This window comes from Tinamus guttatus, unplaced genomic scaffold (genome assembly GCF_059628265.1).
Source record: "Tinamus guttatus ecotype Peru unplaced genomic scaffold, ASM5962826v1 Tinamus_guttatus_pri_ptg000065l, whole genome shotgun sequence".
NCBI lineage: Eukaryota > Metazoa > Chordata > Aves > Tinamiformes > Tinamidae > Tinamus > Tinamus guttatus.
The window spans coordinates 1,102,446-1,118,600 of record NW_028288599.1 but is presented as its reverse complement, the minus strand read 5'-3'; the positions used below and the strand labels follow the sequence as shown (position 1 = coordinate 1,118,600).

Here is a 16,155-nt window from a genome sequence, read left to right as displayed (position 1 = left end):
GAGGAGAGAGCAGAAAGACCCACAGCTTCTTAGAGAGCAACTTCCTCTAGATTTCTGTCTCTTTTGTCCCTCCATCCTGCTCCAACAGAAGAAAGAACGAAGGAGTCCTAATTATTAGGAATTGGCTGGATGGCAGAGCTCAGAGGGTGGTGATCAGTGGTGCAGAGTCTATTTGGAGGCCTGTAGCTAGAGGTGTCCCCCGGGGTCAGTCCTCGGTCCAGTCCTGTTCAATTTATTCATCAATGACCTGGATGAAGGCACAGAGTGCTCCCTCAGCAAGTTTGCTGATGATACCAAACTGCTGATACCCCAGAGGGCTGCGCTGCCGTCCAGAGAGACCTGGACAGACTGGACAACTGGGCGATGAAAAACCTCATGCAATTCAACAAGGCCAAGTGCAAGGTCCTGCACCTGGGGAGGAATAACCCCAGACACCAGTACAGGCTGGGGACTGACCTTCTGGAGAGCAGCTCTGCGGAGAAAGACCTGGGTGTCATGGTGGACGACAAGTTGACCATGAGGCAGCAGTGTGCCCTTGTGGCCAAGAAGGCCAATGGAATCCTGGGCTGCATTAAGAAGAACATCTCCAGCAGGTCGAGGGAGGTGATCCTGCCCCTCTACTGAGCCCTGGTGAGGCCACATCTGGAGTATTGTGTCCAGTTCTGCGCTCCACAGTACAAGAGGGATGTGGAGCTGCTGGAGAGAGTCCAGCGCAGGCTACAAGGATGATCAAGGGCCTGGAACATCTGCCCTGTGAGGAGAGGCTGAGGGAGCTGGGCCTGTTCAGCCTGGAGAAAAGAAGGCTGAGAGGGGACCTGATATAAGTACCTCAAGGGAGGGAGTGAGGAGGATGGTGCTGGTCTTCATGGATCCTTAATGCTCTTCTGTGCTATCTAAACATCATTCACTGAAGTCTTCCTGCATTGGTCATTTCTCTCACACTGCACAGACATGGAAATGGTACTAATTTACAACCTAGGATGAAATCAGGCAAGTCTTGTATGGAACCTTTTTAGTGAGGCAAGAAGCATCTTCCTTGTTTTCCTTCTGTTTTTTATGCAGCTAGTTCTCTTATGACTACTTCTATCTAATTAGAAGATTTGATTTCTTTTGCTGGAATAGAATTAAGCAAATGGTTGGATAATGTCATAGTTCAGGTATCATGTTCTCCTTCCTTTCAACTGTAGCCTGAATACTAGACCTTTTCACATTGCTTTTCTTTGACCTAGCTTCTCTATAACCTGTGCCGATTTGCCTTTGGTCCTTTTGCTCCCTTATCTGGATCTGGATAAGTAAGACACCAGAATTGTGTATTAGAATATGCCCATATCTAGGTTGTGGTCAGTATCTACTATGTGGTCTTATCGAGATCTACCTTCTGACTTTTTCCTCAAATGTGGTAATGAAGTACTTCTCTGAAGCAATGAGAAGAGTTTTGGCATTGTAACTTTCACTAAAGACACACTTTAAACAGGTGTGTTAAAAAGCAGCAGAGTTAAAAAATAGATAAATACTAACGAGCCAGAAGAAGCTGGGTGATGATTTGGCCTGAGCCATTGGCTAATATCACAAAGTGACCTTTCACTAGTTGTTTGACCTCTTTGTGCCTTAGCAAGTTCAGCTGGAAATAAAAGCAAGACTTCACTGGAAACCAGACATTGAGTGTAAACTGTGGTTTCCTAGATAAATAAATTACAAAAGAAAGTTTTATAGGAGTCACACGGCCAGTGTCTAGCACTTTGAACAGACAATGGGTAACGAAAACCGTATGTGGGAATGCTGTGTGGTAACACTGCTGTACTACAGATTCCCAAACACAATTTACAAATGATCTAAACAGCTCTTTTTTGAGCCTTTGAAATAACAGTGAGCCAAGGTAAGATCCCCTTGTCCCATTATCTTATCACTCCAGTCCACCAGTTGGACTAAGATCTTTCACAGTATTAAGTAATACTTGATGGCCAGAACAGGACAAAATCTACCCCTTCATACCATAAACAAACATGAATCTAAATGGTGCTAATTTTGCCTGTATAATACTAGTTCACACTGATAAGCGTTTACTCAAATGAAATTGAGCTCAGTGCAATTTTCTGCAGACTGTGTGATTTGGAGGAAGTTGGAGGATGTTCCTGGACATTTCTATCACTGGACAGAGACTGAGATTTTGAATTTTTTTTTCCAAATTTGGTCATGTAAGTAACCACTTAAATTTGGGTGAATGGAAAGCACAGCCCAAGGGCTCAGGGAAACTGTAACAGGAAGGCTGATTCCTCAAGGTCTCAGTTGAGAAACTTAAGGTTCCAAAATACAGCCAATTTTTTTTTGAACTTTTGCATCATCAGTCTCTCTAAAAGTCTATAATCTCCAATGAGGTCTGGTTTAGCACTCAGTCTCAGGTCATTTGCTACCAATTTTGATATGGTTAGTCATGTTTTATTACTGCCCACACTGTATATGAAGACGAGTGCTTCAAAATGTGTGTTTTTCAAACTCAAAAAAGCCTATGGAATTCAGGAGATTAATGTTGCATGGAGGAAACATGTGCCGCACTCAGACTATCTTGATTTCATTCCTGGTAGGACACTAACATCCTGTGACATCTCATAAAATTGGCTGCCAAAATTAAGACCAATAGTAATCTAGTGGGTTAGCATGATTTACTAGCTGAGCATTCTGATTCTACCTGGGTGTCTTGAACCTTTGCTCTTCAGGCCCTTACACTCGACCTATGCTACAAATTTTCAGGATATTGGACTCCACTCTGGCCCCCTCAATTCACATTTGGTTGATTGATGTGCAACACCACATGAAGACCATGCATCATATCAGGTAGTATACAACCCATATGCCTGCCATGCCCAGTCCCGTCTCACATTCACTGTGAAGACACTTCAGCCAGAATAGTGGCATGTGTTGATAGCTCACCTGACCTCCCACCACACCAAAATCCCTTTTACCTCCTATAGCTCACATCAAATCATAACAACCCTTTAATTCATCTTTTTCACACCAGGACTTTTCAGTGAGATTCCTTAGCAGAAAGAATGTGACTGTCAGCTGCGGCAAGCCACTTTCTTGCTGGGAATCTTGCTGTTTGGCAACCAGCATTTAAACGCCTCAGAAACACACTGAATTGTTTCCACTCTGGTCAAAGCTAGCGAGCATTGCCAGCAGACACAGATGGGATTGTCAAGAAAATCTGAAGCGCTGATATGGCCACGTGCAGACTATGACTCACAGTAGAAGACTACCCTCTAGATCAGCAGAGTTGAGGCTGACAATTCTGCCACCAAGAATGCTGTGACTTGGCTTGTGCAAATGCTAGGAATATTTATATGACCTACATGTTTAAGAATCACACAAAAGACCTCTAAGACATTGTTCTTAGAGTGCAGTCTACATGTCACTAATTCTAAGGAATTTTAGCTGTTGAATCAGCTAATACAAGGGCAACACATGGAAAAAAATCATTTCTACTTCTGGATTAAAGCATATTCTTACATTAGGCACCCCATATAAAGGACTTAGAGGGAAATACCTTTCTGTGGCTCAAATAGGCAGTGCTCCACCAGCTACTGGGATAAGACTTGAAAAAATTGAGCTCAAATTTATCAGACCCTGGCTAGGTACAATTATTGCAGCAGAGGTAGTACTGCCTAATGTGTGTTTCTATAACCCTACCTGGCCTTCTTTTACATTCGCCTCCATTCATCTGCTGCCTGAGAAGCAGAAAACACAGGCAGGTCTGGCTGCAAGTGGTCTTAGCCTAGCCTTGGTTGCACATGTGGAGGAAGAAAAAGAGGTTTCTTAATATACACAGAGTTCTTCCCCTAATTGCTTTCACCAGGGATGATCAGAATGCAGGGCTCCAAGTGTGTGTGAGTGAGTTGCATTCCAGATTGCTGGCTATCTATTGTTTTTCCCCTTGCTGTGTGAAAAGAGCAATTCTGTATATAAAAAGCCTGTTGGGAGAAACATGTTTTTCTTCCCCAACAGTGAGCAGATGGCCCACAGATTTTGTGCATCATTTGTAAATTATTTCAAAGTCTATTTATCTATTCCAAAGAGATTACTGGAATCTACATCTGCACTTTCATGTAATTGTTTCCATGTCACATGAATGAGGCATAAGGGGGTTACAAAGAAAAGATGATCACCTATAACATAACTGGCTGACAGCTGCAAGAATTTGGGGAACCTATCAACTAAGCTCTGCTTTTATGCACCTCTTTCCTTATTCCTATTTACTGTTTATTTTTTTTTTTCAGGAGGGAGCTAGAAATCAATATAAGTGAAAAATTCTTAAGATAATAAATCACTGACAGAATATGGGGCAGCAGGGGTCTGGTAATGATCAAGAGATCATCTATTCCAACCCCTCCCCTCCAGGTGAGATCAATTCATAGAACTGTATTCTATGAAAATAAGAAAGGAACAGAAGGAAACTGTTAGGTACCCTGAGAGATTTCACTGCAGATCCATATCAAGACTTTTCTGGGATGCCAAAATACAATTTTTTTTTCTGAATTATCATGACCAGGATAATTTGATTCTGTCCTACACACAAACTAGACTACTTGTCAATGGGTGGAGAAGGAAATTTTTTAAAGCAGCTTGTCCATTTTGGAATGAGATAACAAGAGATAAGATTTCTCAGAGGTGCTGAAAAAAGATAGGCCAAGGGTAGGTAGCTAAATAAATGGTGGCAGAATAATACAGGGCATCTGTGGGGTTACAGAAAGTTTCTGAGGTAGCCTTGAAAAAGCCAATGCCACAAGGCTGTTTTGAAGAAAGTATAGGACCAAACTGTGACTTTGGGCTTATGAAGAATAGATACAAATGGGCTCGACTTAACAGGTCTTCTAAGGAAAGACTTGAATTCAGGTCAAGAGAGCTCATTTAGTGAATTCCCCATTTAAATTAATTTTTTAGCCACATTGAAATGCAGACGTGCTCAATCTGTTTACTGAAGATGGAAAAGTGACCAGATCATTCAGTACAGGAGCTCACAGTTGAAAAAGATACCTTGTGGAGGGGGCAGAAGGGAAGCACTCGGAGTCTTGTTGATGAAGTCATGCTGCAATTCAATGTGAAGATGGAGACAGATTAATTCAAGTCAAATAAATTAAAACATTGTGACTTATTTCTGCACCTTGAAAGATAGATAAGTCAAAGTGTTTGTTCAGTTAAACCATAACACCTTGGGAAAAACATTTCATCAGCTTTGCAAAATGTTGAAAACCTTAATAATATTCTACCTGGTGATTTAGTTTCAAGTATTAGTTTTAGATCAAGCTGTAATGATTTACAAGTTAAATAAATAAATAAATACATAGATAGATAGATGATGTAAACTCTCTGAAGCGCAGATAGGGGTAAGGAATTTAAATAAAGAAGAGATACCATGAATGAGGACATGGACCTAGCTAGCCATACCTTCCCATAAAGATACTTAGGAAATCCATCATTATACAATATTCATTTTAGTTCTGTATGATCTTGTATTATCCCAAATCTGCTGTCATCCAGTGCTCACAGGAATTCCTGCCTTCAGAACACAGATATAGTTAAGAATAGATATTATAGACTGGTTGTTAAGGGATAAATAAGGACATTGGGGAATTTTGTAGAGGATTTCGCTTGAATGGGAGGAAGGATGCTGTGGTCTCAATATAATCCAAGATACTGGGAGGAAAGAGAGACAATACAGAATACAAATGGCTCCTTTGATTAGTAAATCAAAACATCAGTGAGTTGAATCTGTGCTAACAAACCCTGGGATCTTCTTGGGTTTTCCTGGGCTCTTAGTGCTATGAATGCACATGGAAAGAGCATGGAGGGTTGCAGAGGAGTGGAACAGGGTGCACTTTCCATCCTGCTGGCAAAAAAACAGAGATAGTGAGTTGCATAGAGTGAGATCTTCTGTACTTTCAGTCTTCTTAAAGTTTAGGAAATGACACAAATGATCATGAATATTTTGGGCAACTTGCCCCTTTATCTTTCCCATAAGAGGGTGCAACCTCAACAGATCTCCACACAGACAATGATTCACCTTCACCTCTCAGTGCTATCAACTGTCATGTTACTCCTCTTAGTCTAACTTAATTCTCTGCACTCAGAGGACAAGGCAGTGAACATTGGTATGCGTGTCAGCCAATGTACTTTTCTGTCCTTAACTCTTTGAAACTGTACAGTATAAAGGTAAGCTCATATTTTTAAGAACATTTTAGATTCATTTCAGGTAGGCATGCTTAATTTGGGATTTTCTTGAGTGTGTTCTTCAAATTACATTTCTACACACATTAAATTCTCTTGTTCTGTGTTTAAGAAAACAAATAACATGGGTCATGGCTAAAATGAAAAATAAAATACAAAAGAGCTGGGGAGTCTTATCTTGCCAAGATAAGGCATGTATCTTTCCAAGATAAGGAAATGTATTATTTACAGACTTATTCATCCACTTTTACACCTGCAGGTGTCTTTATTATTATAAGAATCATACAGTAATTGTAATTATTCATAGTGATAAATATTTAGTGGGTATTTTACAGACTCTGATTTGATGGGGAGGGAGTATCTTTTCCTCTTAGGTATGTGTCCTGCTTCGCACCGAGGTCCAGATCCCTGACCAAAATTGTTAAATTTTACTGTCGTACTGATGAAACTTTCTGGTCTGTCACCAACTCAGAAGCCGCATATCCTGGAATTGTACAAATTGAATTTGTTTAGATTGTTCTGCTGAAGAAATATTCAGACATTTTAAGCATTCAGACCTCTAAAGCCACTGATCCAATCTACTTAAAACTTGACATAAACTTGAGCATCCAGTGGAACAGGTGTAAGCCAGGCTTAAAGTACAAATTTTATTGTTGTAGCCATTGTGAAGAGCATACTGCTTCATATTTATAACTAAACTTTGCAAAATATTTGCTTGCAGTCTAGGCCAGGGCCAAACATTATAGTTTAATAAGACTTAATTTGTTAGAAATAGAAAGGAAGGTAGACTCTGTATCTAAACCAGAATAGAGAAACTAAGAATAGACCACAGGAAAAGCTGTGTATGCAAAAAACCCTAGACTACCAACTTATTATTAACACAGACTTTAAAGTACTGCAGGAAATTCTCTTGAAGTTTCTGGGTGAACGTTTGGATGATGGAGTATGTTTTTTCCTTTCCAGCTTCAGTGATTTTTCAGTGATTTTTCCTCATATTTCTGTTTTTGAAGAAAGTCCTTACATTCATAACCACTGACTTCTTTGGTACAATACGCTGCAGTCAGCAACCCATGTTCATTTGTCTATGAGCTCCTGCAAATGAGACATCCCCAAATACTGCTCTCTCCCCAAAGCATGAAGTCACAGTTCCACAATTTTTCCTTTATTATTGTAATATTATGAAACAGAGCTAGTGAATATTATGAAACAGAACTAGTTCGTAAAGAAACTGTTCCAGGCAGGAGTGGGAGGCAAAGGTGGAGGCTGAGGGATCTGGCAGCAGCCTTTATCTTGGAGTTAAAATGACGCACCTCCACCTAGTGGCTAAATGTTCTTCAAGGAAATGTTCATATGAAATTAGATCCTCTTGTAAACTCAATTCAATGAGAAGAGTATAGGGGTTGGACAGAGTCTTCTTTAAATGCTGTGCATTTTGTACATCCTCATATCAATATTTTTAGCTCATTAGCACTGTAGAAATGTCTAGAATTCAGCAACATTATTTAGCCTTTAATTCAAGAAAAGCTTCAAGAAGAATAGAAGAAAAAAAGATAAGAAATTTTTTCCTCCTTTTTTTGTTTTTTCAGGCAACTCCAAATTGCACTTTTTAAGCACGTATTGTAGCTGCACTGTGTTCTTTGGATATTTTACATCACAATTTCCTTCACTATAAAATCTATTTTGTTCCTACATTCTTCTAGCGTTTTCTGATGAGTCCTGCACGAGAATCATTGAGGTGTTATGACACCCCATGTGATGACCCATAGCACCAATAATAGCCAAATCCTATGCTCAGCTAGGTTATTCTGATTTGATATTTGCACATTGGTCAGGTAAAACACTTTTTGATCAGCATCTGTCTACAAGCCAGTGGATTGATTCTTCCCTTTGCAGAGAGTTTTACGTTCTGAAATTTCAAGGCAGGACCACATCCTGTGTAAATTCTACTCACTGTGATTTAAAAATTCTGTTCACTTTTGTCTTTGGATGCACATGAAAGGGAAATAATCTTTATTAAATTCCTGTGGTTAGAACCCCTAAAGAACAAATTTTTTTCCTACCTATTTAGGTCCAGATCTTATACCTAAAACTTTTTAAGCCAGCTTGTTTAAACCAACTGTTTAAACAAACTGTTTTAAACAAATTCTTAACAATATATTGTTTGGTACTCGTATTTATCAGAATTAATGAATATCATTTTTCAACTCTCCAATTATTTCATTCCTAGTTGATAAATTGTCTAGAATGAAAACTATCAAATGTTGAAGGAATAGTTAGCTCCCTTTCCTTCAGTAGCAGAAATACTGAGACCTAATCTGATTACAAAATTGCTGCCTTCTTTATGCAAATTTGGGAGCATTTTTTATGTTGTGCAGCATATTCTTTTGCATTTCCCCAAACCGTTTGAATGCATACAGCTTTGAGAAAACTTGGTGCTTCTTCTTTCCCATGTAATACTTATATTCTAATGAAGATTACTCTTACTCTTTTAATGGAGATGCTAACATAGCTGAGTAAATTCCTAACTCCTTAGGGTAAGTGTATACTGTGAAATTTGTCTATAAATTACCAGAATGCTGATATGGAGGAAATCATAAGAATGAGGGGAGTAGCACTGTTCATGGGAATGCTGGTCAACCACCTAAAGAGCACATCTATAGCCATTGATTAAAATCAAATATACGTGCACATCACATGCTCATTGCCCTTACAAAATGCAGCTTTGCATTTTGTAAAAAAAAAAAAAAAACAGCCTCTTCAAGAAAAAAAGACCCTACATTAAATTGTTGCTCTTGCTTCTGTGCTTGAATTCATCACTTCCATAATATGTATCAATGAATCTTCAAAACTAACACCCTCACCATTTCAGCAAGTAGGAAAAAAAACATCCATCTACTAGAAAAGAATAATAGCTTGTCCTTTTTCATGTCTTAACACATGCTGGTGCACATTTACCCGTGCAAGCCATGCTATTGAGGTCTGAGTGACATAACAGTGTAATGCAATCTCCACTCAGATGAACTAAGCAGAGCCAGAACGAAAATCCATATAGATAATGGCCATGAATGCTAGTCTTTAAAGATCTTTCAAAAAAAATATGTATCTAGATTACTTCATCTAATCGTTTTCTGCAAAGTGCACACGCTTTTGCTTTTCTTGTATGTTCCCAAAGACATTTTCAAGCATTTTCTCTGTGTTTCTGGACTCGTAGCTACTGCAGCCGCATGACCATTAGTAATGGGTAATTTGACTTCTTGGATTCACTGCTGAGATAAAAATAGAACATATGTGGCCAATACATAATGAAGCAGATACTTCACCAAATTAGTGTTATTTTAGAGGGTCGGGAATACTTGCTGCAGTGTAACTCATGTGGGGAAGGATGAAATCAAGCAACAAAACTTAAAACTTTATTTGCATCCCAAGTTTTGTTGGGGGACTCTCTGTATTTTTTTGGCACAATTAGTATTTGGTAAAGGGTAGCCCATTATAAACATAAGCACGAAGTGACACTATTGCTCAGGCCAGGAACAAAGCAATCAATTACTAGCAAACAGCAGCAACAACAGCTGGTAGGGAACATTGTATAAGAGTAGTACTGAATAAGCCTAGGGTAAATGAAATGTGTCTTTGATAGAAATCGTATGTCAGACCTTCACTGATGAAGCTGCAGTATTTCCCATGGTTCATACTAATGAGAAACAGTCCTCATGTCTTCCGGGAAAAGTTACTCCTTTTCAGCAAAATATTTTTGTTTAAATTTTGTTATTTTTATGGATGTTTTCTGGAAGAGAAAAAAATCACTGTTAATTATCATCAACAGGTTGCTATTTATAGCTCAGATCATTTCTTCATCATGCAGAAAGTATGTTCATTTAACTAGCCTTCAAGTCACAGTTTAACAAAACATACCACCAAAAAAAATGGTGTTCAAGTTCAGGTACCTAAAATTATGTGTATATGACCTGCTTTAGTACCCCCTAAAATAAATGTGCTTTACTTTACCTACCTATTATGCTGCTTTTATTTTGGTGACTAAATGCGGATTTGGGGGTCTGAGGTACACATTTTGAGAAATTTGACTTGAGCTCACAGTTCAGCCATAAATGCCATTTTGACAAACTGCCTTAGTTCATGACAAGTTCAAGCAAACTGTGATTGATCTTTCTCAGTTTAATCAGCAGATAATATAAATAACATGGGCTACAAATTAGGGAACATATAGGAATCAGTGTTTGCGGGTTCTTGGTATAGCCACTCCTGATAGAAAGAGGATATAAGCAGAATAAATGATGCTTCAAATAAAACCATACAGCTCTATCTATACAGTTATCTTCAAGGGACAGCCCTGAATCTCGGTTAGTTTCCCAAAGCACCAGAATCATGACACACAACAAAAATTATATTGAAAGATGCCTAGATAATCCTGTGGTTCAAACGACAAAGCTTGTCACCTCTTGACTACCAGCTCTGAGCTGGGCTATGTCAGGCAAAGAGACCGAAAGTCCTGAAAATCCTCCAAATTTAGTAGACATTTATCATCAACTAAAGCATCAAAAGTTCCACAGGAACTTAAGGAAAAAATTCTTAACAGTGAGGGTGACAGAGCACTGGAACAGGCTGCCCAGAGAGGTTGTGGAGTCTCCTTCTCTGGAGATCTTCAAAACCCTCTTGGACACAGTCCTGTGCCACATGCTCTAGGTGACCCTGTGTGTGCAGGGGGGTTGGACTAGATGACCTCTAGAGGTCCCTTCCAACCTTAAGCATTCTATGATTCTATGATCCTATATGAAACCAGTGGGGATTCAGCTGAAAACAGAATTCAGGTCCCAGAGCAGGTCTGTGTATTTGTCGTTGAGAGAATGGTCACTTTAAGCAGAACAAGTTGCTACTCTCTACTTTTGGTTGAGTACTGTTGCCCTTCTAAAATGGTGACTAAAATATGTCCTTTCCAAAATTACAGCATCAGCTCATTGATCATTAGTGATACTTCCAAAGACCAAGAGCTACAACTGAATAAAAGACATCTTTAAAAAAATCAGACTTTGAGTTATATTTGCTGATAAACACAATGCATGGTATTACTACCAAGTAGAATCAAGACTAATTGGGCACTTTTAAAGTGAATCTATGTAATTTGTATGTTTGCAATTCATTTTAAGTCTATCTTTTGAGTCACAGTTTTGTGAAGCTTCCAGAGTAGTTGCAATCAGTTTAATTGATCTTCCTGTCACATTAATGTGGACAACAGAATAAATAAAAGCTACTTTTATAGAGAGAGTTTCTCAGATGGGTAAAAGGATATGATGACTGCTTCAGAAGAGAAAAAGGAGGCTTCTAGCTCCTGTGGCCAGCACTTCTCATGAGCACTAACCTCATGCAAATTTAAGTGTTTTTTTAAAGAGAAGATAGGAAAAAAAACCCTGTCTCCTACTATGAAAATATCTGAGTAAAGGCCACTAACTCCTTGTCATTTGCTGAGTATCCCATGGATCTAAAGCAACCAGGTGAAATGTGCAAAACATTTCCCCAAACTGTTGGGCTTGAACCTTAAGAGATTTGTCATTGCTCTACTAATAGAAAAGTGGGATATTCATAAATCCATAGCAATGAGCTAACATTTCAGCCCCACAGATACAATTCCCTGACATCTAGATGTATGAGTTGTAGCAAGTGTTGCATCCCCAGAAGTGTTATAAAGCTCAAATCCCACTGTACTCTTTTTCATATTGTAAATCCGTGATCCTGGTGTAAGTGTCTCCTGTTATAGGAGAGAGAGTGGGATTCCGAATGGCAGCCAGCAGGAGGCTTGGAGACTTCTGCACCTTTAATGACTTGCAAATCAAAAGCATGAAAACCAAGCTGCACTTCTCAAACTGTTTTCCCGTTCAGCCTCAAAAGTCTGCATCATTTTCTCCTATACCATTCCTGTTATTCTCAATACTAGATGTCAGTCTTTTCGGGGCATTTTTTAAAGTGGAGAGAAGGGGGTAGGGTGGGAGAAGGGATCTGTCCAATGATCTCAAAGCATATGTTTTTGATTCTAATAAGATTATGGATACCAAAGGAATAAAAATGGAAATCACTACTGCCAAGATATGAAAGAAAGTTTGCATAGTAAAATAATTTAAACCCTAACATTTGGACCCAATAAGGCTAACAGAACGTTTATTCCATATTTTTGGAAAGTATGCTTTTTCTGCACATTAAGTGGTACCAATAAAAAATAATGATTCTCACTCAGTTTATTTCTATAAATTATATTGTTTTATAGTTTTCCAGGGCACGGTTATGTGTCAGATTCTATGGCAAACACCTGGGTGTAAAATGCAATAAGCTAGTTACTTCCAGTGGAGGTTGGGGAAGGAGAGCAATAACCTTGTCTTCTCTCCAAAATGTACCTATTTCCAAGAAAATTTGATTGCAGCTCATCTAAAAACAGCCAAATTCTTTTTCACACTTTAGGAGTTATCATTTGCATCTCCTTTTGACTAGGTAGTGATATAAACTGAATCCTTAAGGAACTTGCAATCAGACATACTAACAGCTTCAGACATGAGTTTGAGTTTGATGTCTGCTGAATGTCCAAAGGGTGACTACTCTTGCCATGGTTTTGCCCTTTAATTTAGTACAGGTCAGTGTAGATAGAATAAAATAGAATCTATTTATGTGGGAATTTTAAAAATTATGAATGTCACAAACTTTCATAATTTTCAAAAGATACGATGCTACAAAGACTAGGATTCATAGATTATGGATAGACTGCATTTGGAAATGCCCTTACAACAATTTGGCCTCTTTTATGTATGCACTATAATTACAGCTGGTTGGAAATGTTCCATCAAAATGTTTTTTTTTAGTTTGTTTTCTTTTTCAGTGAAAAACTGTCCTGTGGGAAAATATTGGGGGGGGGTTAAATTTATTTTCCAGAAATGCTTCAAATTTCCATAAGGAAAATGTAAGCAAAATGCATCGTTTTGGGTCAAGTCAGCTAGATTCTAAATATTTCAACTTGTCAAGCTGAATAAAAACATTTCATTTTAGGTCAACTTGGTATTAATGTGAATCTGCCAGCATTGCATCACCGGCAGCTTAGACCAGGTCCTCTGCTGCAGGATGTGCACAGTGCAGTTGCCCCTCTTTCTGTCTTCCCTGTCCTCCTGTAAGCAGGACCACAAAGTACCCACCCCGAAAGCACCTAGTTTCAGTACAGCAGCTTTAGAGTTATGTTGTATGTTAATCAAACTAAAACAAAATGTAGGGTTCATTTCATCATACCCTTACTATCTAAAAATAAGATTAATCAAGGTCACTAAAATCCTTTAATTAAGAGGATCCCTCCAGAATCTTTCCAGAAGACAGTTTATCCCCCTCAAACAAGGATAGATGATTAAAATAAGTGTCACAGAAGGGGACATGCGAGCTATCCTTCTCCACTTGTTAATGAGAGTATGTACAGGACACTAACCCAGCCGAAGGTAGATGCCTCTGCCCTTTGGGGATCCCTCTTAATCATCTTTCTCTTCAGATAACCATCCTCTCACAGGATTATCAGTCCTTGACTTTGAACAGAGCCTAGATAATTTCACTGCAGGTTCACACTAGCAAAGAAGAAAGTCTGCCTAGGCCCAGGACAGTGCGACTTAAGCTGAATCCATCACATACTTTAGCAAAAGTGTAACCCCTTATGTATAAAGCAAGATGCATAGTTCTAGAAAAACTGAAATAATTTAGGTATGCAACGAGAGCTTATACTTGCCAAAAAAAAAGTAATCTCTTTTCTATTACAAGTTAGCAATTGCTTAACTAGATGCAAATGCATATCATAACACATACATTTAGAGAGATAGTAAGTGTTGAACTCTGTTTGCTACAGAAGTATCCAAAAAAAATGACCATGAGCAACATCCTAATGTGCATCCCTGTCCATCCTCCACACAGTGGATCCCTTTCCACTGCGGAACCTACAGTCTGACTAGACAGGACAGAAAGATGGTAAGAAAGAAGTCAATATAATAATACAAGTTCAAGATGGTGCTCAGTGCCGTGACAGAGCCGTGTTTCAATAGACAGATGGTGTGGGAGGTGCTACCTGTGAAGAAGGAAGGCTAGAGAGAGAGGAAAGACACTGAAGAGAGAAGGAGAAGGAATATATGAGGAACAAATGGGGAGTGAAGAGGAAGTGGAAGGTGTATATGGCCAATTACACCAGAGAGCGAGTCCAAAGTGTATGGCTCAATAACTTTTGCATTTCTTGAATTTACAGTACTCACTTTTGCAACCTTATAAAATGTTCATAATATTGTTTTAGAATACAGAATATAAACCATATGTGCCTGTGTCAAACTGCATATAATATACATGTCCTGGGTATTGTGTTTTGCAAATTTAGCAACAGTCTCACACACACGGCTCTCATTAGCATATGTGCAACCACAGTGAAGTTAATAGGATTAGAGCTTGTCAGGAATTTTTCAATTAAACCTTTTTTCATTGGAAAATATCACTTCATTGAAATCTAAACTGTTCATGAGAATATAGCAGTTCTGGTGCAATTTGCTTTGGGAAAGGTTTCTCAGGTCCTGGAATTTCTGATTGAAACTGGAAAAAGAACACCCGGAGCAATGCTGCAGTCAGAGTAATGTCCTGGCTGGACACAGGAGGTGACTGCCTGCCACATGGTTCACACACTGCTGAAGTCCTGACTCAGCCACTCCTTATCCAGGGATGAGTTTTTTCTTTTCAGTTTGAAGTAGATTCAATCAAGTCCTGAGTGACCATAAACCTTTATGCAAAGGGGTAGTCTCTCCCTTGAATAGGTTTCACATATTCTAAGAAAGCTTGGAGAAATGACAAAAAAAAATCCCACTCTATTCTGTGCAGACCTATGTGTAAAACTCTCAGAAAACTTCACACCAGCATCTTTGCTTTAACAAACTTTACTCTCATGATTCAAGAAACATGTGTTATACTAAGCCAAAGGACTCAAACAAATACATAAAAAGAAAATAACAAATGAAAAATTCTGATGCTACTGTCTGTCATCTATATCCTTCAGAAATTTAAATATATATTTTTTAATTTTCCCACTACTGCACAGAACAGAACTGTGCCATATCTGCCTAAGCTTGTACATGCACTTTGGCTGTCAAGTGTCTGTTTGCAGATAAGAATATATGGCAATAAGCCTGTGAACTGTCCCCTCATCTTTTGGTTTTAATTTAGATTTTGGGCTTTCTTCCTGCCCCCTCAAAAGCATTTCCTTTAAAAGAAAGGTAAAATAGTTTGTAATCAACAAGGTTAAGGTTCGCTGAAATAAATTCTAAATTTTCTGCCATGAACTGAAGGCTCTGTCAGAGTGCGGTATCTCTTTAAAGAACAGCAGATATGCTGGAAAGGCACCAAAGAAACCTCTATCCTTCTGAACAGCATCTTTAAAACAGCAGCACTAGAACAGAAGAGGAGCTCAGGGGAATGCGCAGAGCCACTTACTCTCCAAAAATAAAACTAGTAATGCTTTACTTTGTTGAAGTTACCAGCGGTCGGTCATTGTTGGTTGAAAACTAAAAATGTATACTTTTACATTCTTAGCACACGTACACAGTGCCAGCTGGCTTTATGGCTTAGCTTTGCAACCTAGGGGGCTTACAGGATCTCAACATCTGCAAAATTATGCTTTGATTTCTGGCACTGTCAGATCTCCAGGGAATGAAACCAAAGCAATCGCCAGCCAGAACTCACATTTTGACATGTTAAGAAAGGGGCTGTTCCTCAGAGCCTTTGCCATTTGGAGAAGAGCAGTAAGCCATATACTTGAAGGGGAGAGGAGGAAAAAAAAGGGAAGCCGACAGACATCAATGTTACAGTATTTCTGCTACTAGAGAGAGTGGCTATTGGAACCAGCGTAAAGGAACAAATTATGAGAGGGATGGGAAT

The 16,155-nt window shown here is 38.9% G+C and overlaps 1 pseudogene; it reads left to right on the top strand.

Annotated features, from left to right (window-relative positions):
• LOC148595767 (uncharacterized) overlaps positions 1-16,155 on the top strand; it is a 131,193-nt pseudogene that overhangs the window by 21,221 nt on the left and 93,817 nt on the right.